Source organism: Mesoplodon mirus (assembly GCF_964341445.2).
Source record: "Mesoplodon mirus genome assembly, chromosome: 4".
NCBI lineage: Eukaryota > Metazoa > Chordata > Mammalia > Artiodactyla > Ziphiidae > Mesoplodon > Mesoplodon mirus.
In genome coordinates, this window is record NC_138979.1 from 122441728 (window position 1) to 122466738 (window position 25011).

The following is a 25011-nucleotide window of genomic DNA, read 5'->3' on the forward strand; positions in this document are numbered from 1 at the left end:
CCTTCCATTGCTGACTGAGACTGGGCCTGCAGAGGGGCCAGAGCTTTTTTTAGAAAACTGAAATTCCAAACACTCCAAGCAGTGGTTTAAAGGCTACTAAAATGTAAATGACTGATAGGTATTACCTGACAACAGAGTTTTGATTAAAGGAACTAGACTTAAGTATAACAGGGAGCAAAAACTGGGTAGAGGTGGACTGAGTGTAGAGAGAATGGAAGAGGGATGCTTCCATCCTTCATTTTGTTCATCTAGCAAATATTTATTGTTGAGCTGCTATTCAGTGACAGCTTCTATTGTAGGTACTGGGTGTGAATTCACACTAGGTGTAAATAAAAGAGAGTCCCTGCCCTCATGGAGCTTATGTTCTTTACAGTTGCCAAGGGGTTCCATAGCTCAGTCCTCCATGCTTACATTTTTATAGTGTGGTCTGTTTACAGGCAGAATGTGATTTGAGGACATGGAAAGTACCCACTGCTCAAAATTGCGTCTGCTCCACCTGGTCTTTCCTGCAATTTCCAAACCAAAACCCCTGTTTTCTGAGAGAAGTAACGATGAAGTCAGACACTTTGTCCCCACGCTTATCGTCTGGTGAAAATGAACGATCTGATGAGAACTGGAGGGTTGGGGGTAACTCTGGCACCAGCAAATTGTGGCCTGGGGGAGTGTATTTTTCAGAGCCAAGGTTTCCTCATCAGTGGAAGCAGCTGTATTAATTCCTGTGTCAGATCCTTTCTGGATCTAACATTCTATTTTGCATGGCAGGTAGCATCCTGGAAAGCACAGAGTGTGGTACATCCCTGGGAACACTGGGTAATTGTGTTCTGGGGGCAGGACCAGATTAGACACTGTAAAAAAAAAAAAAAAAAAAGGAGGAGAGCATGGAGAAGGAGCATGATTTGACAACCAAATTTAGGCTATTTAAAAAATGTTTCTAGGGCATATATTCCTGGGTCCAATTTCTGACTAGAAGTTGCCTGCAAGGGAGGGTGGTAGTGTAGGTATGGTTGTTGCAGATTTTTTGGAAGCTCAATTACTGGTACTTTTGAGGATGCTAATGAGTTTTGAAAATTATCTACAAAACTCATGGCCATAGATCTGACCCCTGAGCTGCAGCTGCTGCTATAAAGAGCTTTGTGGTGAAGATGTTCTTGTGGTGTGGAGTGCTTTCCTTTTAACTGCAGATGGAGTACCACAAACTGATATTCTTTGAATCCTAGAGAGCAAGTGACCTACTTACTTACTATTGTGTCTGAAATATTCAGTTAGAGCATATTTTAGGAAAACCGTTTTCAGCTTGGAACATGGTTTTGCTTTTGTGAAAACACACACCAGTAGAGGCACAAGATTAGTTTTCTTGGCTGTTCTGACCCACTGTGTCAGGAATAACTTTGGATACTGTATGACTTCTCTCATTGGAAAGAGGCAATGTAAAATCCATGGGCTTCTTTAGTAAAGACTGTTCATAACTATACCTTTATAGGCTCGTGTGATGAAGATTAATGAAAGCTTTCGGTTTAGAATGAAAAAATGCACGAGTTATTTGCTAGGCTCTCTAACATCTCGAAGATGTTGATCCTGGTCTTTGCAGTTTATTGGTCAGGCTTTCTTTACCTTGTGGCTTTTCCCTTTGGAAAGAGTTTCAGCCTCTCTGTGAAGTACTGTGTAAATAGGTTTCTGGGTGGAGTGTGGGTGGGACTTTTTTTGCAAACTTTCTTCTTTCAAGACTTTTAAAGAAATCATACCCGGGACCAATTGAGAGGCAGAAACCTTGGGTGGCTTTGGGGTTTTCTATGTGTGTGTTCTGCCATCTGCTGGGAAAGGATCATCAATCTTGGAAAGCTGACCGGCAGTGTGGAAGACGGTGTGCACTCCTGGTCCCTCCATCCCTCTCTCAGGGCTGGGCAGAGTACACAGCAAAGCTTGTAAAATGCCACGATGTACTTGGTTTTCTGTTGGATCACCTTAACTCACAACCAGAGTTATCTCACAGGGATTCCCTACCAGTCTGCTGAGCTCAGGTCCAAGTTGCTTTGGGAGCCTCCATCACAGTATCATCTGGCCTCATTCTTCTGGGTATACAGTATGTTGATTGGGATTGCCTTGAAGTAGTTTTCATTGGTTTAAAGTGGAAACAAAACAAAACATTCAATCCAAGTCCGGGGCAGGGTGGCTGCCTTCGTAGTGATGTTAGTATAAGAGGGCCAACTGATCTATTCAGGAAAGATCAGCCCTTTTTCTCTGAGATCATAATCTCCCTCCTTTTTGGTGTTAAAATGCCCTTTTACAAAATGATAGTAATAGATGAGCATTATCATGTTAAGCATATATTTGCATGGCAAAAGTAAAAGTTAGCAACTGTGAGTCAGTTTCCTAATTCTTGTAAAAAACATTTTCTTGTCTGTGAAATCCCTAAGTCTGGGTTTGCTACTCCCTGTGGTCTCACCTTTTCCTTCATGTGACAACTCGAGTAGAAAAGTAGGGTCAACAATCCTCAGTTGTAGCTTCCATATTTTCCCTGGCAAATCCTCCGTGGATTTTTCTGTGCTATGACCCACATAGAAACACAAAAATAATAGTCTGGTAGAATGAGGATAATGTCTCCTTACTAACTGGGTCACTGCTTTATAGATGGATTTTGGTCTGTAGTAAATGCTTGGCCTGGTTTCGCACCCCTTTGCATCATTTTCTTCCTCTGGAGTTCTTGATGGAATGTGACCTTCCTGTCTGGATGTGTCTGTGGGACTCCCATGGGGAAGACTTAAGATTTTTGGCAGGCGGACCCTCAAGGCAACTGGGACAGGATGTGAAAGGCCAGCATCCTTGTTTCTTCTTAAAATTTCTCAGAGGCTTATAATCCTTTTGAAAGATTTTAAAATGGTAATATGACATTTTGATATCTAAGATTAGTTAAAAGTTTCTAGTAACTGAAGTAATGAAACTGACTTTCTTCTTTATTAAGGGTTATACTTACAGAAACATATGATTTTTTCCCCAAATGTTTTAAGGACTAATTCAAATAAAATTATAAAGATTAAAGAAAAAAATACAACTGGAGTTACTCTGATTGAGGTAGGTTTGGTATTTGGCTCTGTGGAACCTGAATTGAAAATTGCTATTGTATAAAAACTGAATTGAAATTTATTTCTGAGAAGATAATTAGCTAAGAGGGCAGATATTTGAGATCTGAGTAGGTGGAGGCTGGGAAAATAAGTTTGTACTGAAGCCAGAGCACATGGTGTCTTCATTGGAAATATCAATAGATGTTCCCAGAGAATAAATGTTTTTGTATATTTATCTAATGATAACAAGTGCTTCTGAATGAGCAAGGACATTCAAGATTGCAGGGTATGAGTTTCATATGGGCACACGCAGAGGCTTGTGACCTAAAGGCCATGTGAAGAAGGTGGAAAAATTCTCCCCAGTTAAATTTTCATGGGCCAGATTGTTAGAAACATGTCCAAGAAGTGATTTCATAAAACTTTTGAAACTTGGCTTAAAACCCTGGCAGATCTGTATCATCTGGTAAATATTTAGGACTTTGTGTATATTATTTTCAAGGAATGGCAATAAACTATAGAAAAAAAATTTCTTCAGCAAAAACAAAACACTGCAGGAATGTTAGCGTTTGAATCAGAATTTTTTTTTCAAGAGTGGGGGTGGGGTGGGGGAGAGGGAAAGAGGTCTTATTTCTGATAGAATTAGGTCAGTTTAAATTCTCTTTCATTGAAGGTGACTATCAATGTTTACTATGATTTGCTTGTTAACTTAGCAACACTGGGCATATGATAGCTTTATTTTTTATCACCTGGTAGTTTTTTGTTTTTATTTTTATTTATTTATTTTTAAAAATGTTCTTGCCTGAAAGAGCTTATGAGATTTCACCATTACCTGCACCTTAAAATCTCAGTTTGTAACTCAACAGCAATTGAAAATGTGAATTTTCCTATCTAGTAGGAGAATTAAAAAGCAGAAATGTAGAATTCAGGAATAATACTCCCAAAAGGGAACAATCAAACATCAAGGCCATGTTCTAGTTTCCTCAGGTCATGGCCTTCTGTTAACGATACCATCTTATATTTCTTTTCCAATGGGATTCACATCTGTTTGTCTTTCACATATCTCCTAAGGCAAATGGCTATAATAATCATGCCCCTATTATATAATTTGGGAAACAGAGTCACAGATGAGGAATTACTTTCCTGTCTCTCTTTTCCTCGATACATTGTTCTATTGTAGTGAGGAAAACACGGATGTCAACCAGTTATATATGCCAAGCACTTTACATGTATTATCTCATTATTTCCTATGAGGTAGGTGTATTTCTATTTTTTTTTTCCTTCAGATGAGGAAATAGTGGCTTATAGAGATTGAAAAACTTGCTAGAATTTATATAGCGAGTATGTGGCAGAATGGGGAACAGAAACCATTACACCATACTGCCTCTCCAGTAATATGCTACAGAGAAAGCAGCTTCCATAGCCCAATTGAACCCAGCTGTCTATTCCCAGGCTCCCAGCCTGGTACCTTTCTTCATGTCCAGCATTCAGTGAATCAAGGAGTTGATTTAGACCTCCCGGGAGAGGGGTCTGGAGAGGCAACAACGTCCTGCTCTCTAGCTTAGAGTTAGCTGTCACTAATAAGACCTCTCTAAGATGTTTTAAAACAACATGTTAAAGACGTAGTAAATGAATATATGTTCTATGCAAAGACTCATGAAACAGCAGCTCAGTAATTGCCCAAGGCCTAAGCAGGCAAGCAGGAGGTCTCAAACTGGACATGCCTCCCCAGTGTGTAGGCAGACATCTTCTCACAGGCTGTATTCCCATCCTGGCCTCTTCCCTTTTCTGTTGACTTGGGCAGAGTCCCAACTTTTCCTTACAAAAGATCAAAACTAAGACTTCTTGGCTGTCCAGATCAGATCGTCACTAAGGTTTGGCCGTCTCTCAGAAAAGACAGGCTGGGTTGGCCTGAACTTTCCTCACTTGGCATTCCAGGGAGTTCATACTCCACTGAAGGACCTTAAAACCAACAACTGTCTCCTTCATACCGTAGTAATGGGCTTTGACTCAAAAACTGAATGTAGCTGATGCCAAACAAATGGCAACTCAGACGATGCTATCCAGACTCGGCAGCTTTTAACCCATTTATCTTTAGAAACCTAGCCCTTCTCTTTCAGACCCAGGCCTGTAGAAATGAAATTCTATTTGGGTATAAAGTTTATTCTAAAACTAGCTTTTTGGACTGCTACTGATTTTGGATACTAATGGCCATCTTTGTTACTTTTTTGATTATGAATTTTCTAGAAGGAATAATTTTGTAGAACACAAATACTCTGGACCCTGTTTGTGCAGAATTCACTTTAAGGGAAGGTACCTTAAATGCCTGACTGTACACTATGTTAAAAGGAGAAAAGACATCTAAGCACTACATTTCTTCCTTTTTTCTTAGTTCTGTGAGCCTGTGAGACTTAACTCTTCAATTTCTCCCATGCCTCGAAAATTCAAATCTCAGGGACTTCCCTGGTGGTCCAGTGGTTAAGAATCCACCTTCCAATGCAGGGGACACGGGTTTGATCCCTGGTTGGGAAACTAAGATCCCACATGCCATGGGGCAACTAAGCCTGCGTGCTGTAACTACTGAGCCTGCATGCTCTGGAGCCCGTGTGCCGCAACTACTGAGCCCGCGTGCTCTGGAGCCAGCGTGCCACAAGAAGAGAGCCCACGTGCTGCAACTACTGAGCCTATGTGCTCTGGAGCCCACGTGCCACAACTAGAGAGAGGCCCATGCGTCACAACGAGAGAGGAGCCCGTGGGCTACAACGAAAGATCCCGCGTGCCGCAACAAAGATCCTGCGTGCCGCAACTAAGACCCAATGCAGCCAAAATAAATAAAATAAATTAAAAACAAAAAAAGAAAGCAAGCATTAAAGTTTCTTTAAAAAAAAACTCAAATATCTCATCTACCCACCACAACAAAATATCACAAGTGCTTTGGGAATTTCAGAGGAGGAAGGGTGTGGTCAGAATGCTGCCTTCTTTTTCCTAACACAGTCAAACAGCATCTGCTCACTTTCTAATTCACTACAGAAAAACTGACCTTTCATTTTAGCCTCTGCATATTAAGAACATGATTCCTAACATTCCATTCATTACAACAGAAGCTCATTATTGTAAATATCTGGTCTCAGATGTTCATTATAATGCTGTGTTTCCTCTTCTGTTTTCAGAGAGGGAGGTAGTGTCACTTACATCTGGCATATGGGAAAAGGTTAAATAAACAGGGACTCATCAACCAGTTCAGCCCTGGCCCCAAGCAGCAGGTGGTTCTTTTGCTCTCTCACTAAACAGGGACTTATACAGGAAACAGCCCTTGAGGAAGGCAGGTTAAGTAACTTAGCAGTTTTGTAAGCAACATGCATGTAAACCAGAGGATAATCCTTTCATGCCCCAAACATCTTATAAAATAGTGGTGGAACCAGATGTACAGGGGATCCCAAACATGCAGTTTCTGCACTGCAAACATGGTCCAGTCATGAGCTGTAGAAGTGTAGTTGGTGATGCCTTGCTTATGTCTTAAACTGAAGAGAATGAGGGGCTCTGCATTTAACAGGTTACATATGCTATCAAAGAAAACTGTACCCCTTGGCAAAGCGCATCTTCTTTGGAGAACAGGACCTCTAACCCTACAGAGCCGAGAGTGATAAGGATGGGAAACACAAAACCCCCCCGTGGGTCATTGAGAATGATGGAAAAGTGGGGCCACTCCTGCTTCCATGCCTTTGTTCGCAGACTCATGAATTCTTCCTATTGGGACACAGCACCATATAGATTCAATACTTACACTACATCCTTGGAAGATGGCACTCCATCCTTGCAGAGAATTGCTTCCAAGGTGGTATTTCAGCTATACCTTCAACAGGGCATTCCAACGCTCTGTCATGCCAGTGACTTCTGTATGGTGCGGTGTGTGATATGACCAGTATATTCCATGGTCATGGGCCTGCTGCACATGTCCTTCATTGTGCAATGGGTTCCTGGTCATATACTGTGTTTTGTGGCCTTCCATGTCTGTGGGATAGGCACACTGTGATCCCTGATAGTGGTGCTGCTTGAGACTCTGCAGATAGTAAAGGCAACCCCATACTCAGAATAGGTGTCTACTCCTATAAGAATGAATCATTGGCCCTTGAAGGAGTATAGTCAGCTTGCTGCCAAGTGGCTAGTTGTTCTCCTCAAGGAATAGTGCTATATAGGATGCTCAGCTTTCATCTCTGAGGTTGAAAGTTCAGAGATGGCAGTAGCTAGATTGGCCTTGATAAATGGGGATCATGTTGTTGGGCCCAGGTATACTCTGCCATTGTGGGCCTGTGCCATCTTGTTAGTTCAGCATGGTTGATGGCAAAGGCTGACTCATGTCAGCTGGCCAAGTCATTTTGCCTATTTAATTGCTCAGTGCCTATTCCGTGGTGGCACTTAATGGCATTAACATGATACAAAAATCTTCACACTTCATTCTCACAACTATATGTCCTTTTACCTGTATATTTTTGTCTCTGATCTTCTGGTATCTTTTCCTTTCAGGTCCCTGACCAGTCAGCTGTCCCTCTAGCCTTGCCAGTCACTGCAGTAATTTTGTTCTCCTGGCTTCTGTGCTGCCACCAGGGCTCAATTGCTTTGGGGTCCCATCAACCCCATCGCTATCAATAAGCCAAGCTTTGTGACTGCCTCTCTTACCATAGGCTCTGGCTTGCAGAGTAGAGCCACAACTGAAGTTCTTAGTGAAGCTGGTTCTCCTCTTCCTAACAAATTCCTGATGGTCTTGGTAAATGAAGCATCCTCTTGGCTCTCCTAAGAAATATAATCCTCTGGTGAGTCTGTGGCATCACATAATGCATCCATTCCAGTATGCCAGCTTCCCCCAGCCTCTTTATCCCTTCTTCTACTGCTTGCTGTGGCAACTCAAGCATTTCCACTTTCTTTACAATAGGCTATAGTTTTCTCCAGGCTTCTAGGAGCCGCCTAACCGCAAGTTTGCTCCTTTGCTGGCGTCCTTGCCAGGATGTTAAATCCCATGTCCCAAGAGAATGCCCCGAGGCAATTTATTCTTGCTTACACAGTCTTACATTCCTCCTCCTTTGATTAAGCACCCGTAAAATCCAGCCACAGAGGTCCTTCCCCGGACTGTCGGGACATGCTAATTCTGGCAGCTCTTTGCTCTCTTATCAGCCTCAGCACGTCACCACAGATTATGCCGGAATTTATCTCTAGTTATCAGTTTGGCAGGCAGGGGACAAGTGCGACTACTCCTGAAGGTGGCATGTACTTCTTGTGGCAGAGAGGCTTCTGCAGTGTCTTTCTTCATGGGGGATGTGCTAGCTTCTAACACGGAGTGGTGGGCTCTGCAGGCTCTGAGGGTTTAGGAGAGCATGTAGAGCCATAAGCCTCTGGGGCTTTAACCCAGGTTCCCCCATATGGGTCTCAGGTTTTTCTAATTAGAATTTTTGCATAATAGACCTGCCTTGGCTAAGCATTTAAATATTTCTGGAGCTTTGGACTATTCAGCCATGTGTTTGCTCCTCAGTTGTGTCTGTTCTCTCATTATGGGAGAGAAGGGTCTCTTTGTAAACTACCAAAAAGGTTTTCTGATTGTTATACTCAACTGTACTTATACTTTGTTAGAAGGTGCTCTCAAGTTGTTCATTATCCCTCTGCAGGACAATACAATTTAGTAATAACCAACTGACTCTACTGTCCTTTTATACATTGTTCCCCCCTTACCTTTCAAATGCCTGCATCTTATCAGCAAGGGCATTCCCCTCCAATGGGATGTGTTCCCACATCTCTACCAGTAACATCTTCAGCAGCTGGCCCACCACCTTGTGCCAGGGACTGTCCGTGCCCTGCAAACCACCTGGGGTATGCTTTGCTTTTTTTTTTTTTTTTTTTGTGGTACGCGGGCCTCTCACTGCCGTGGCCTCTGCCGTTGCGGAGCACAGGCTCCGGACGTGCAGGCTCAGCGGCCATGGCTCACGGGCCCAGCCGCTCCGTGGCATGTGGGACCCTCCCGGACCGGGGCACGAACCCGCGTCCCCTGCATTGGCAGGTGGACTCTCAACCACTGTGCCACCAGGGAAGCCCTATGCTCTTCTTTAGATGAGGGGTGGATGATCCAGTCTAAAACTCTCACCTTACTGCCTGCTTTCTCAGCCCATTTCTGCTACCGATTGTGTCAGTTCATGTTCTCTGGATGTAGATGCCAAAATGGAATTAGAAGTGCAAGGGATTTATAGAGGGAGACACCTGTGAAGGATAAAGGGGAGTAAGAGCCAGAGTAGAAGGGAGAGCCTTTGGATGGCACTGTAAATCTGAAACCAGTGAAAGAAGGGAGGGAAGAAAGGAGGAAAGGGTAGGAAGAGCCTGAGACTCAGCACAGCTCTGGGAAAGCCTTAGGGGGCAGGTAAGGAACCAGAGCAAAGATTGCTCTTAGAGGCATCCTGCCCGGGCTGGAGTGGGCCTGCCCTAGTGCCCTGCTGTGCACAGTCACTGGCTGAGAGCAATTCAGGCAGTCTGTGGCCTTGGCTTGAATGCTGCCTCAAAGCCTGGAGGTGCATCTGCTAGAGACTGGCAGCTAACCACATGCTGCACAGCAGGGAGATCTGAACAGTGCACCTCATGGCTGCCATCTCCACTTCTCTGTCTGTAGTCTTCCCTATCTTCATGGCAACATATCCTGTTCTTAGGCCAAAATCATGGACTTATCCTTTATTCTTTTCTCTTTTACCTTCTCCACAATCTGTCAGGATAACCTGGGGCCAGACCTTCATATCTTAACTAGAATCTGACCGCCTCTCATTACCTTCTCATTACATTCATTACCTCTCATTGATGTGAAGAGACACAGGGAGAAGACAGCTGTCCGGAAGCCAAGGAACACCTGAAGCTACCACAAGCTAAGAGCGAGGCCTGGAACAGATCCTTGCCTAGGCCCTTCAGAGGGAGCGTGGCCCTGCCAACACCTTGATCCCAGACTTCTGGCCTCCAGAACTATGAGACAATGAATTTCTGTTGGTTAAACCACCCAGTTAGTGGTACTTTGTTTGTGGCAGCCCTAACAAACGCATACAAATACCATCTCTCATTTGGATTACTGCAAGAGCCTCCCTGTTGATCTGTTTGCTTCAGCCTCTTTTAACAGAGTAGTAAGAAGGATCTTACTTAATGTAAATCAGATTATGTCACTCCTCAGTTCAGAAATCATCCAGAGGATTTCTATTTTAGAGTAAAATCCAAAGTCTTTACACAGGCCCACATTACATGTGCTTCCCCTTGCCCACTCTGCTCTAGGTACCTACCTTTAGTTTTCAAGCAGGCCAGGCTCTCTCCCGCATAACGGCCTTTGCTAAAGCTGTTTCCTCAGACTGCCCTTCCTGCAAAGGACAAGGCTCATTCTCTCACTTCTTCCAAGTCTTTGTTCAGTTGTCACCTTCTTTAGGAAGCTTACCTTGACCACGTTGCTTAAAATCACAGTCACTCCCTCTGTACACCTGATCCCCTTTAACCTGCTCTATTTTGTTCTTTTTCCATAGCACTTATCAACTAACATAGGATATTGATTATTTTAATTATTTATTACCTGTCTCCCTCCACTAGAATGTAGGCTATGAGGGAAAGGAATTTTTGTTTGTATCCCAAGCAAAATAACAGTGCCTGGTTCCTAGAAGATGCTTAATGTTTGCTGGATAAGGAAATGGGCTTTCCAGGATAGGAAACAGAATAAAATATTAAACCTGATAGACTGGTAGCACAACAAATCCCTCCACAATTTAATACGTGGCTTGCATCTTGTACCGAGAACTGACCTATCTCTATCCATCTAAGATGTATCAAAAGGATCCTGTGTCAGGCGCAAGATCAAAAAGGAGTAATGTTTGGTCTGTGCCTTCAAGGACTCAAGAGTCTAGTGGCTGGAGGCAAGCAAATGTGTGCCCTAGATTATCTTTTTGTCATCTCTCGTCTCTTTTTTCTTTTTTTTTAAATATATAGTAGAAGTAAGGCAAGGGGTACTAGTGAATGATGACAGCCTGGTAGATTTATTTTGCTTCATGTAGTCCAAACAGGCTTTCTTTGAGGGGAACTTGAACCTTATTTCAGGTATCACAGTAGCATTAAAATCTTCCCTCTCCCACCCTGTGTCTAACAAAACAGTATAGATTTCACATAAAAAAGATGTCATTATCTGGACTATAATGATTAACCTATTTTAAAATGCAGAGACATTTCTATTAATGAAAAATTATGATCATTATGCAAGTTTCTGACTAATCCTAATTGCTTCCAGGCCAGTTTCATGAAACCTTGTAAATAAAAAGTGCCGCTGGCACCGTTACGCAAAAAGAAGCCTTTAAACATGATTTATTTAAATCTGGTTAACGCAGTGAAAATTAAAAATAAATTAATAATCTGTTCATAATCTTAGGTAAAAAAATAGGCACTTATAGTCCTATTCAAAACTTTAATTCTCTGAAGTGTCTTTTTATGATCTGTCAAAAGATAAAATATTTTAAAAGTGTGTTTCATTTTTTATTATTATTTATTTACTTTTTTATTGAGGTATAGTTGATTTATAGTATTATATTAGTTTCATGTATATAACCTAGTGATTCAAAATTTTAAAGAATTTTTAAGAAGCAAAATTTTGAGAAGCTTTGCATTTTAATTGAATTATTTTTCTTGAAGGAATATTTTTAGTAGTTCTCGATGTCCTGTCTTTGATGTGACTTAAAAGTCTTGAGTGATTCCTCAAGGAAAAAGCAGTGTTTTTGTGTGTATGTATATTTTTCTGTTTGTCATTTCCTCCTTTATTCAATGTTTCTTGAGTGACTACTAATCTGTAATAATCTAGACCAGTACATAGTATTCACTCAATTTTATGGGGATCAGAGTTCTCAGATCTTTCCTGAACTGGGCACAAATATAAAGAATTGTCTACTTTATATTAATTGCAGTGACTTTAAAGGAAATAGTTTTTGTATCTCTTTTGGCTTAAAATTCTTAGTCTGCAAGAGGGAAAAAGCCTTGTACATAATTGAATGAGGAAAAGAGTAAACAATGTCAAGAGTTCAAGGTTTAAGAAAAACACCTATATTTCCACCTCTAAATGACAATTATTATTTGATTTAAAATATCAATTTCTCTATTTGTATTCATTTCTGTTTTTTTCCCAAAAGAAGAATTGTTACTTTCTTCCTTAATGTGAAAATTTTCATTGATGTTCTTTCCCTCTCTTCAAGATAATTTCTGAAAGCATTTTCTTCGTGTATATTTCCTTCTCTTATTTTGTGACATTTCCATGTTTTCTATTTTCTAATTAGCTTTTCTATGTGCAAACTGTATTTGTTCACTTTTAAATTGTTTATTACCTATATAGTTATTTTCATTTTTCAACTGCTATACCATTTTTTTTAACCATTTTTTTTTAAGAAAATAGTTTGGGTATATTGATTTGGGATGGAATACATTACAATTTTTTCATTTAAATGAATGGAAAAAGTTTTTAAACTTAATGGCTTTTCAGTTTGCAGTCTGTTTTTTAGGAATGAACAGAAGTTCCTAACAGGTATCAGTGTATCAATTTGTGGATCAATATAAAGCATGTCTGTGGAGTAGATTTGGCCAGCAGAATACTAGTTAGTGACATTCAATGAAGAATGGCTGCAAAAGTACTGTAAAAATGTTAGCGTGCTGAACAAGCTATGGGGGTTATTATTCTAGGCCTTTCAGTGTGCAGGGTGGAGGGTGGTGCTTTTTTCTTTTTAACATCTTTATTGGAGTATAATTGCTTTACAATGTTGTGTTAAAATCCTCAACAAAATACTAGCAAACAGAATCCAACAGCACATTAAAAGGATCATATACCATGATCAAGTGGGGTTTATCCCAGGAATGCAAGGATTCTTCAATATACACAAATCAATCAGTGTGATACACCATATTAACAAATTGAAGGATAAAAACCATATGATAATCTTAATAGATGCAGAAAAAGCTTGTGACAAAATTCAACACCCATTTATGATAAAAACTCGCCAGAAAGTGGGCCTCACATAATAAAGGCCATATATGACAAACCCACAGGCAACGTCATTCTCAATGGTGAAACACTGAAACCATTTCCTCTAAGACCAGGAACAAGACAAGGGTGCCTACTGTCACCACTATTATTCAACATAGTTTTGGAAGTTTTAGCCACGGCAGTCAGAGAAGAAAAAGAATTAAAAGGAATCCAAATCGGAAAAGAAGAAAAGCTGTCACTGTTTGTAGATGACATTATACTATACATAGAGAATCCTAAAGATGCTACCAGAAAACTACTAGAGCTAATCAATGAATTTGGTAAAGTAGCAGGATACAAAATTAATGCACAGAAATCTCTTGCATTCCTATACAATAATGACAAAAAATCTGAAAGAGAAATTAAGGAAACACTGCCATTTACCATCGCAACAAAAGGAATAAAATACCTAGGAATAAACCTACCTAAGGAGATAAAAGACCTGTATGCAGAAAACTATAAGACACTGATGAAAGAGATTAAAGACAATACAAACAGATGGAGAGAGATACCATGTTCTTGGATTGGAAGAATCAACATTGTGAATATGACTCTACTACCCAAAGCAATCTACAGGTTCAATGCAGTTCCTTTCAAACTACCAATGGCATTTTTCACAGATCTAACTAGCTTTTAAAAAGCTCTAGAAACTCACCTCAAAATCCCTTGAGTAAATCAAGTTATTCTCAGATTATTGCCCTAGTACCTTGCCTTTTTTTTTTTTTTTTTTTCTTCTTTGGCCTTTTTCTTCAAAGATATCATCCTATTTTTATCTCTCTTTCTTCTGAAATACAGCTAACCTACTTCTTTTTTGAAATTTTCTGGATCTCATTGATTTTCTGGATTTGAGAAGTCTTTTAATAGATTTCAGAGTGCTGTCCCATTCATGTTATGAGTCTAAGAAAGGTATTCTTTACTCTAAGAAACTTTCTTCTTTCACATTTCTGGATGTTCCCTTTATTTCAGTTCCATCTTGTTTTCCCTTCACTTTTTTGTCTTCTTCCTGGAAGACACAAAAACTTCCTCTTACTGAATTATCATTGGTTTATTGGTAGAGTGATTCCAAGACAAAATGTCAGATTTTTCCTTTCATGTTAGGGAGATACTCCCAACATCTCTTCCTCTCTGGTCCTCTGGTAGGTTCATTTTCATAAATGCTATTTTCTAGTTTTCCTTTAAGAGTATATAAACAGTCAATTCTGTGATTTTCCAAAGTTTGCCTCATCTTTTTTTTTTTTTTTTTTTTTTTTTTTTTGCTGTACGCGGGCCTCTCACTGCTGTGGCCTCTCCCGTTGCGGAGCACAGGCTCCGGACACACAGGCTCCGCGGCCATGGCTCGCGGGCCCAGCCGCTCCGCGGCATGTGGGATCCTCCGGGATCGGGGCACGAACCCGTGTCCCCTGCATCGGCAGGCGGACTCTCAACCACTGCGCCACCAGGGAAGCCCTGCCTCATCTTTTAAGGGCACCAGATGGCTTACTCCATATCCTCATGTTAGACTCACTTACTTATGTACCATATTCAAAATGTCAAAACCAAGTGGTCTTGAATTGTTTACTTTTGTTATTTTAATTTATCTGTATTAGACAACTTACCTCCTTCCAGTTAAACTCAAACTCTTAGGCTTCCCCGAATGTTTAATTAAAATTTTTTCTCCAGGTCCTTTTCCAGCCTTTTAGCACATCAAGACATTACAATTAAGTTTCTGGAATTCTCTTCTCTAGCTAAGTTGAGGGCTTTGGTGGTGTCTCTTTTCCATGAAAGGCTAGTCCAGTCTCAGACTCCTCAGTTTCAACTTTAATAAAAATTGTTCCAGGGGACTCCCCTGGTGGTCCAGTGGTAAAGAACCCACCTTCCAATTCGGGGAACGCAGGTTCGATCCCTGGTCAGGGAACTAAGATGGGGCAACTAAGCCCACGCGCCACAACTACTGAGCTTGCACGCCTCATCAAGAGAGCCCACATGCCACAAACTACAGAGCCCACGCGCCCTGGAGCCTGTGCGCCACAACTAGAGAGAGAAAACCCGCACACTGCAACTAGAGAGAAACCCGAGCAGACTGCACGCTGTGATGAAGACAATCCCACATGCCTCAACTAATATCCCATGTGCCGCAACTAAGACCCGCTGCAGCCAAAAGGAAAAAAAAAAAAAGAAAAAAAGGAAAATAAATAAATAAAATAACTAAATATTAAAAAAAAATTGTTCCAAAACACAAATGCTACCCCCCTTCCTCTCTCCTTTCTGTTTGTTAAATTCAGGAGTTGTCTGCTCATTCTGACACCGTTTGATTGAAAAACCAGTTCTTGGGAATAAAAGTTTTTATTCACCATAATGTTTAGGGGTCAAATTATCAGTCAAAATGTGACCAAAAAACATAATGCTCCATCTTCTCATGTTCTTAGCTTTTTCCTTCTTTATAGGATTTATCCTTTAGTATGCTTTTTATTCCCGAAAACTGGCTTGAGAGTCCCTCACAAAAAAGGATTCATCTTATTATTTTTTGAAGTGTGAATCAACTTGTTCTCATTTCAAAAGGATCTTTTCTCCTCACTTTGAGTGATAAAGGTTCAAAAAAATAATTTCTCTGCACACTAAAAAGTTGTCTTTAGAAATGTAAATGAAAACCACAGTGAGATTCCACTTCATACCCACGGGGATGACCCAGGCTGGTGGGGAGGGTGTAATGGGTATGAGGCTTCTTTTGGGGATGATGAAAATATTCTCAAACTGTGGTGATGGTTGTGTGTATCTGAATATGTTAAAAACCATTGAAGTGTGTATTTTAAATGAGTGTATTGTATGGTATATGAATTATATCCCAATAAAATTATTTACTTTTCAGTGATCAATACCACTTTCTCATGAAATGCTTACATATGAGAAATGTTCTTGTGTCTTCTCACCTTAACTTGTTCTCTTTCGCTTAGAAGTCAGGCTCATTCCTCTGGCTAATAATTGCATCTGACAGAATCCTGTCATTGTTTTTGCTTCTTCCTTTATTAGCCAGACTACTTCCAGTTTAAAGAAAATTTTGCCCTCAACAACCACTAGGGTTCCCTAAGGCATGATTCATAAAGGAAAGGCAGGACAGGTGCTTGATTCTTTCTTTCTGTGTATCAGCTTTACAGATAGTAAGTGGTTCCCTAGCGTGCAACAAGGACCAGTGCTTTTTAGGGTCATTATGAACTTAGGGATTTAAATGCATGTGATATATTCTAATCCATTGCAGGCATTATCCTTATTGGTGCTTAAATTCTCCCATATTTGCCCAGTAGGAGCATTCATGTTGACTCCTGGGTCTTCTAGATACAACTCCAGTAATGTTTGATGACTTCTTTATTTTCTGGTGTAAAACATTGCTCTTGGCTCCTCTTTTACATTTTCTGTTCCAGACATGAATCTACCATTTCTCCAAGAAGCCCTGGGGTATTTTAGAGACCACTACCTGGATGCTATGGGTGCTTATTGCTTCTGGTTTCGTCATTATTTCTAGGTCTTTTCAGTAGACAGATACAAGAAATATATATATATATTTTTTCTTGCGGTACACGGGCCCTCACTGTTGTGGCCTCTCCCGTTGCGGAGCACAGGCTCCGGACGCGCAGGCTCAGCGGCCATGGCTCACAGGCCCAGCCGCTCCGCAGCATGTGGGATCCTCCTGGTCCGGGGCACGAACCCGTGTCCCCTGCATCGGCAGGTGGACTCTCAACCACTGCGCCACCAGGGAAGCCCAAGAAATATAACATAAAATAAATTATGAATTCATACTGATACTTCTAATTCAAAAAAGAGGGTTTTTACTTAATTTCATTGATCTTAATCCATACCTTTCTTCTACATCAAAATCTCTTCTTAACACCAATTACTCACTTTCCTTATCCCCCACTAAACACACAGTAGTCCAAGTGTAGCATTATTAATGCTACTCTAATAATGTGATTAGTTGAAAATGTTAGAATTGTTTGAAGTTCTTTTTTGTAATGAGGGTATATGCCAAAAGAATGAATAACCAGACACATTACTGTGATTTCAAGTCACTTGGCATGATTTATTTCTGGTAGTTATACCACCAACTAGACACACATTTAGGTTCTTTTTTTTTTTTTGCTTTTTATTATTAAGGATATTTTATACTTCTTTTAATAAGGTATAATGTATATACTGTAAAATTTATCCTCTTTAATGTATAGTTCTGCATATTTTGATGAAAGCATAAAATCATGTACCCTGCACTAAAACCAAGATACAGAACAGTCTTATCATCCCCCCAAATTGCCCCAAGCTCCGTTATGGTCAACCCCCACTCCAGTTCCCAGCAATTTGAATCTGTTTTTTTGTCCATGTAGTTTTGCTTTTATTCAGAATGTCATATGAATGGAGTCATATAGTATATAGCTTTTTGAGTATGGATTCAGCATAAAAGTATTGCTTTTTAAAATTTAATTTTGTTTTATAATGATATAAAATATTTACATGATTCCACAGTCTAATCAACAAAAGTATATGTAAAGAAATTTGGCTTTTATCCTGTCCTCTTCACTTTATGCCTTTCCTCCCTCTATAGATAGACATTTTTTTAACATAAATTTATTTATTTATTTATTTATGGCTGCGTTGGGTCTTCATCGTTGGGCCTTCATCATTGGGTCTTCGTTGCTGCATGCGGGCTTTCTCTAGTTGCAGCGAGCGGGGGCTACTCTTAGTTGTGGTGTGCGGGCTTATTGTGGTGGCTTCTCTTTGTTGTGGAGCACGGGCTCTAGGTGCACAGGCTTCAGTAGTTGTGGCACGCGGGCTCAGTAGTTGTGGCTTGCGGGCTCTAGAGCACAGGCTCAGTAGTTGTGGCTCATGGGCTTAGTTGATCCGTGGTATGTGGGATCTTCCTGGACCAGGGATCGAATCCATGTCCCCTGCACTGGCAGGTGGATTCTTAACCACTGTGCCACCAGGGAAGTCCCTAGATAGCCATTTTTTATTTTTTGATATCTATCTGTCTACCAATCTCATATTTCCCTCTCCCTTCTTAAACAGTTAACATAATATGCACACTTTGCTCAGGTGGGGCATTTTAGTTTAAATTAATTTCAAGGACTCAGAATTAAAAGGGCTTAAGGATAATAATATATTTGACTAGTCTCTAGTTTTAAATTGGAATTGTATTATAGGTTTGATAAAAAGTAGTAAATCACCCTTTTTTTTCTTTCTTCCCTCCCTTTTTTTACCCCCAAATTTTGTTAGGGCCAGTGATGTGTCTGCTGCTATGGATTTGGAGGGTGGTATTTGCGCTGCAGTTTAGGGTTGGCTAGGATTTCCCGAGCCCTCTATGTCAAAGTGGGTCTTGTGCAAGCTTATGCAGCAAAGAGCAACAGTTATTACTGAGTAGCTACTTGTGCCAGGCATATTCTAGATCTGGGGGTTAAGGCCGGAAACAAGTCACTTTCTCTGACTTAGGATCTTACAGTTCTCTGAGAAAGGAAGACAAAGGGTGAGGAATGTTTGCCCTGTGTAAGAGATGGGAGAAGCTGGGGGTTCCTATCTCCTGTGGGGTGGCCAAAGCTTGTCATAAGAGTAGCCAAATGAGGCAGCCACCTACCTTAAGGCCCTCTTTTGCCTTCAAATACCTCACTACCAGGCCTGATCGAAATTTCCATATCTGCAAAACTCATTCCTTGGGGCTACCATTATCTTCAGAAACTTTTGTTTAAATGTAAAAGGAAGGGGCAGCACAGTACTATATTAGATCTCCTTCCATTCTTGCTCAGGGTGTTTAATAGATTTCTAGAAGGTGGAAGGGCCCCGAGGAGTATAAATAAAGAGTATGGGGAGGACAGCCAGGCGTTAGATTGTAATGAAGCTTAGTTAGCTAACATACAGAATGACAGATAAAATGATCTCGATAGGTTGGGAGGATGGGCCAGGTATCAACAGGATAAAGTAATATATGGATAAAAGTACATTTCGAATTCTTCATTACAGAGCTAAACATACACACCTGGCCCAGGAGTTGGAGAAGCTTGGGAAGATCCAGGGGAAAGTAGAGCAAGTTGCAGGCCCAGCTGCTTCCTCATGCAAACGAGGTGAGTGAGCAAAAATAAGCAGCAACCTGTGTGAGCTGCAGTATGGTTGCTGCATCATTTCTGCCCAGCAAATCTCCCACAAGAGTATTTCTTGTGGCTGACCCTCATCAGAAATATATAGGAAAGGGAATTCTGGAAAATGTGGTTCAGCTTAGTTAAGTTGACACATTAAAAAGACACCACAGATATGTACTATTGTGATTCCGTGGTGGCAAGTAACAGACTCCAGTCAAGATTAGCTAAGGAAAAAATAACTTGCAAAATACCACGAGTGACTCACGTAACACCGAGCAAGAATGTAGCCAGGCCTCTGGAGGGCCTAGGATCAGGTGTGTCTTGCCATAGGCCTGTTTCCTCTGCCCCTTTGACCTTTGGCAAGTACAATATGGTCAGCCTACAGGTTCTAAGCTACATCATGGTAACTGGATGAGGCATCCCAAGAGATTCAGCCTGTTTCTCTGTCTTTCCCTTCTTTCTTCTTCACTATTTCAATTCAGTTATTGGTAAATGGACTTTGATTGGTCCAGCTTAGACTTCATGCCTGTTCTTGATCCAATCAGGATAACAGAGTCACACTATACAAAGTGGCTTCAAGACCAGGACCTGCCACTGTGAGGGAAGCAGACAGTTAAGGCGAGTTCACTCATCAGCCAAATTTGTTCTAAAATTTGTCCCTAAGCAAGGTGTGATACCACAGGAGATGCCTAGAGCTCCCTGTGGTTCTGGGTAGTGCTGTGCATCTTTGTTTTCCTCCTTTCTAGTCTTTTCGCTTTTCCCCCTTGCACCACTCAGAGCTCTGATACCCCAGTCCCTCTAGGCCTAGGAAAGCAATCAATGTGTGACTTCCTCACTCCCATTCTGAACTAGAACTATATGCATTTTTAGAGAAATAGGAAAGGGCAATGTAGTATTTAACCTAAGGGAATTAAGGGTAATGCCTGGACCCAAAACAACAACAACAACAGAACCCAACCAACCAAACAAAACTCCAAAAACCTTTTTAGTAACCAGCCACTTACTTTGATTCTGAGTCAGACAAGCCTTGGATTTTGGAGAAACCAAAGGGGCAAAATAAGGCATGGAGACTGGGCCAGCAAGAAATCAGCATTGTCATTTGGTTTAGTCCAGATGGCAGTCCTGAAAAGGGTCCTAACATTGAGGCAAATACAAAGATACTATTCACCCTCATCACCACCAAATACTGCTTGTTAAGCAGTTCATTGTTTTGTCTTTACTGAAAGATTGCGTGGAATGATGAATAGCTAGAAATGTTATGACCACTGCTTGGAAACCACCTGAGGAGTAACAAAATAAATTCTGTTCCTCTCTGTGAGTTGTGGAAAGACTAGGGTGAAAAGAACCAATTGTATTATCTGGACACTAATTCTTACTGATAATTCTGAGTGATAATTGTACTGCTAGTGTTTTCAGGCCTGTTTCTACAGGCCAGATATGCCTATTAAAGCATTAACAACATGAGCAAGCTGTGAAGTAGATGAATTTTGCAGTCTGTGTCCTATGCCTCCAAACCCAACTCACTCAAGTGAGTTAAGTGCCTCCTGTATGGTAAGCATTGTACTACTTTCTAAAACTCTCACTTAAAAAATAAACCCATAAAGCCTTAGATTTAGATGGGACTTTAGAAGAGAATGAGACCCACTCTATCTAGGACTCTCTTCCAGTGACATCAAGTGCTGTACATGCAAAGGCAACACCCTCCATCAGTGATCGTCTCTGAATGATAAAAAGCTCTTCCATATATTGTGATGAAACTTGATTCCTCTGTTTCTACCCATGGATTCTAATCTGTCCCATAGAGAACAGTCTCATTCCCACTTACACATCCCAGCCTCGTAAGGTTTGTAGTCTTCAAGTCTCCTCTAAGGTGAGCATCCTCAGGGTTCTTGGCTGTTTCTGTTGTATCACGTGAATGCTCTAGTTGCAACTGTTCCTCTTTAAACATGATGCTGAGAACAGGACACGGCAATCCATAAGTGACAAGTTCAGTAGGAGTGTTACACTGGGCTAGTAACATGCTCTGCATTTGTTTTACTAATTATTTTGAACATACTGGGTTTGAGTTAACTAAAACTCCAGGGGGAAGCCAGAGTTCTCCTACTCCTGCCATTGATTTCTTGAGTTCAAGTGTATTAGCATTATAGTCAAAGAGGGCTCTATTAATTTCTTATTGCTGCTTATTAGCACAAATTTGTTATCTTACAGTTCTGTAGGTCACATGTGCCACCTGAGTCTCACTTGGCTAAAATTAAGATGTTAGCAGGGCTTCTTTGCCTTCTGGAGGCTCTCGTGGAAAATCCATTTCTCTGCCTTTCCAGCAACTAGACTGCTCACTTTCCTTGGACTCTGGCCGCCTTCCTCCATCTTCAAAGTCAGCAACGTTGCATCTCTGTGCCTTTATTCCATAGTCACATCTCCCTTCAACTCGCCTCTTCTGCCTGCCTCTTTCATTTCTAAGAACTCTTGGAATTACATTGGGCCCACCAGGATAAACCAAGATAATCTATTTTAAGGGTTAGCAATTTTAACTCTATCTGCAACCTTAATTCCCCTTTGCCATGTAACCTAACATATTTACAGGTTCTGAGGATTGGGATATGGACATATTTGGAGGGCATTATCCTGCCTACCATAAGGGCTACAGCAGCTCCAGAAACCATCTTCCAGCAAAACAACATCCAAAGATGTGAGAAGGGTCATCTCTTTTGCATGTCCCCTTGTAAGAAGGAGGGGGGAAATTTCCTAAAACCTCTTTGCACCCAACATATTTCCCTCATCAACTGGCCAGAATTATGTCACATGCCCATTCCTACCCCAATCACTGGGAAGGAAAATAACTGACCACGATTGGCTTGGGCTACTCAAGATGCATCCTCTGGGGCCGAGGAAGGCCCAGCCTTCCAGGAGGCAAGCAGGCCTCTGACGCCTGAATCAAATTGGGTTTCTGCTAACAAGAAAGAGATAGAAAATGGCTTTTGGGTGTTCTTTATCCTATAATGTCACCATGTAATGGCTTTTAGTTATGACCTAGTTAACTGAAGTGGGGGGGATGTTTTAAAATTATTTTTGCCTTTTCCCTTCTATGTTGAAGAGAGCACAGAGAAAAGCAAGAGAAGTATCAACATATTAAGTATATGGGTGTGTATCTGTAAGGGTTCATCAGATATATATATCCCCAGCTCCCACAATAATATAAAGTCTCATACCTGTAACAAATCCCTTCATATATGTACGTATATATATACGTACACATACAGACACACAGGGATTTATTGTAGGGGTGTGACCTTATGTAACTGTGGGAGCTGGTCAAGCAGTCTCTATAATGCTGTCATCTTCACATTTGAAGTTGGAGCTTGTGGACACAGAGCAGGCAGGGAAGGGAAGATGGCTGTAAAGTAGCCAGTGCAGGAGAGCAAGAGCAAACTGGAACCATAAGCATAAGTGGGATCCCACAAGGATGGACTGAACCCATTTGAATTCTGATTGTCTCTCTTTTTTTTTTTTTTTTTTGCGGTACGCGGGCCTCTCACTGTTGTGGCCTCTTCCGTTGCGGAGCACAGGCTCCGGACACGCAGGCTCAGCAGTCATGGCTCACGGGCCCAGCCGCTCCGCGGCACGTGGGATCTTCCCGGACTGAGGCATGAACCCGTGTCCCCTGCATCGGCAGGCGGACTCTCAACCACTGCGCCACCAGGGAAGCCCTGATTGTCTGTTTCTTTAACATGGACTGAATCTTACTTGGATTCCAGTATTTAATCTACTCAGGATTTGTTGCTACTACTGACTTTTCTTCCCTACATTTGAACTTTTTCCCATTTAGGAACACTGGCAAATTTAAACATTAGAATAGGTAATGTGCATCGATTAGAGGCCTGTATTTTAAGGGCTTTGTTTTCTGGCAGCAGAAAGGGGAAAAGGGTAGTATATTTCAGGTATTATGTCAGGTGGTTCCCTTTGTTTTACCTTTCCTTTGCTGTGCTTATGAGTGATTTAAAAACAAACTCTCTGAGACATTTGTTTCTCTTCAATAAGCAGGAGCCATATATTATCCTTTAACAGTCCTGGTTACAGTTCATTTTAGGTTTGGCATTTCTTTTTGGTCACTGGATTGAAAGGTTAGAGAGGAGTTTTGATATCCTCAGTATAAATTCTCTTGGTAAATGCCAATTATAGTATTTAAGGCTAAGTGGCTATATACTTAACTAGCAGTAATGGTCTCATGAGATAAATATTAGTAAAAAATGGAAAATTATGTTTTGTAACTTTATTAACTGTTGTTGTTTATTAATAACAGTACCATGTATAGCTTAGGAAGAATTTTGCATAAATTATTCATGTTTGAATTAAAGGGAAGATAATCAAATTTACTGAATCCTCAGAATTTGTCTGGTGCATGTATGTGTTCTCATCTCACTAATTCACACTACAGCCCTGTGGGGGAGTAACTCCATGTACAGTGGAGGAAACCGTGCCTTAGAGTGGTCATTTATTTATCTCAAGTTCTCTGAATTGTAAATGGTGGAGCCAGGATTTGAACACAGTTCTATGTGATTCTGAAGCCCATTTTTGTTGTTGTTGTTTAATTAAAAAATTAAGACTGATCTAGTAAGCTTAGGTTTCCTTCATAAAGTTTGTTATTAACATACCGTAAGATATACACTTGAACACACTGATTTAAAATTACATGAAACAGCAGGATGTCTGTATGTGTGTATATACACACACATATGCACATGTGGACTCATGCTTATACATTTTCCTGTTAGGTAGAGTGATTATCTAATCTGACTCTACATTAAGAATAATAATTCTACGTTAAAAGGGCATGGTGAAAAAACGGTGCTTTTCTTTCTTTTTTCCTTTTTCCTTTTTTAAAAGGGAATTACTTATAAGGTGTGTATTTACATACATGAACTATTATATTGGCATTTTATGGTGATATTGTCTGATGATGGCATTATTGCAACCATTATTATCAGCATTCTCATATAATTCTTTTTTTTTAATTAACTTATTTTATTTATATATATTATTTGTTTTTGGCTGCGTTGGGTCTTCATTGCTGCCCGTGGGTTTTCTGTAGTTGCGGCGAGTGGGAGCTACTCTTCGTAGTGGTGCACAGGCTTCTCATTACAGTGGCTTCTCTTGTTGCGGAGCACAGGCTCTAGGCATGAAGGCTTCAGTAGTTGTGGCGCGTGGGCTCAGTAGTTGTGGCTCTCAGGCTCTAGAGAGCAAGCTCAGTAGTTGCAGCACATGGACTTAGTTGCCCTGCAGCATGTGGGATCTTCCCGGACCAGGGATCGAACCCGTGTCCCCAGCATTGGCAGGTGGATTCTTAACCACTACACCACCAGACAAGTCCCAGCATTCTCGTATAATTCTTATTTCAACTCCAGAGAGCTTCTTAATTCTTTGTATCATATTTAGAATTTGAGAATGAAGAAAAGAACTGACTACCCAAATCATCTTTTTCAAAATTAGTCTATTCACTCTTAGAGGTTTCCTTTCCTTGTCCTCTTTGATTTTTTGTTCTGTTGTCTTCAATTACACAGGCCTTTGATACAATCAGTAGTCATTAATTTTGAATCACACTTAACAAAATTTAACTTGTAGATAGAAGAAGTAAATATTTTAAGGCCATATGAATTCATATTGCTATTTTTCAAACATGTCCATAAAACGTGTTACTTTATTCTGTTTCCCTCTTATTCAGACACAAGCTAGCACTTTTTATATTCTACAAAGACTGAAGCATGTTTAGATAAGAATGGACATGCCCATTTCTTCTTCCCTTTTGACATTT

The 25011-nt window shown here is 40.7% G+C and overlaps 1 protein-coding gene across 4 annotated transcripts in view; it reads left to right on the top strand.

The window, feature by feature from the left end:
* The window catches only part of AKAP6 (A-kinase anchoring protein 6), a 607701-nt gene that overhangs the window by 42322 nt on the left and 540368 nt on the right, over window positions 1-25011 (top strand). For 3 of the 4 annotated variants that reach the window (XM_082617945.1, XM_082617944.1, XM_082617947.1), the window contains exon 2: window positions 19087-19187. The exons of the other annotated variant lie outside the window; for it this stretch is intronic. The gene's annotated coding sequence lies outside the window, so the exon portion shown is untranslated. The remainder of the gene's footprint in view (window positions 1-19086; window positions 19188-25011) is intronic. 4 annotated transcript variants of the gene reach the window in all.